The sequence below is a fragment of the Microtus ochrogaster genome, linkage group LG9 (genome assembly GCF_000317375.1).
Source record: "Microtus ochrogaster isolate Prairie Vole_2 linkage group LG9, MicOch1.0, whole genome shotgun sequence".
Classification (NCBI taxonomy): Eukaryota; Metazoa; Chordata; class Mammalia; order Rodentia; family Cricetidae; genus Microtus; species Microtus ochrogaster.
The window spans coordinates 30809418-30809948 of NC_022034.1; positions in this window are offsets into that span (position 1 = coordinate 30809418).

Consider the following 531-nt stretch of genomic DNA (forward strand, 5'->3'; position numbering starts at 1 on the left):
CAATGCTCTTAACCACTGAGCCATCTCTCCAGCCCGAGGCAGTTTCTTTATTAGCCCATGACCTTCCTCCATCAAATGATTACCGGAGTATCACCCAAAATGAAAGGGAGGACACAAATGACTCAAAGCACAATTTATGAGAATAAGCTTTGTGACTGGTGACAACCCAGTTCTGATAATGGGAAATACTACACTACTACTACTACTACTAATAGTAATAACAAAAACAATAATGGTATATCTTATATTTTCCTATTTTTTCTAAGGCAAAATTTTACTTTAATATCCTCTGTAAGTTTTCCACTAAACACTGTTCTTAGGAATCCAATATAGAGGACTTGACATAATAGCTATTATTCAGATGTCCAGGTAATCACCTTGATGATCAATATTTAATGTCAGTTTGGCTGGATTTAAAATTGTGCAGGAGATTAACCCCCAGTCAATCTATGGGGGCATTTCCAAAAAGGATTAATTGGAGAGAGATTCACCCTGAATGTGGTTGATGCCATCTCATAGACTGGGGCTCAG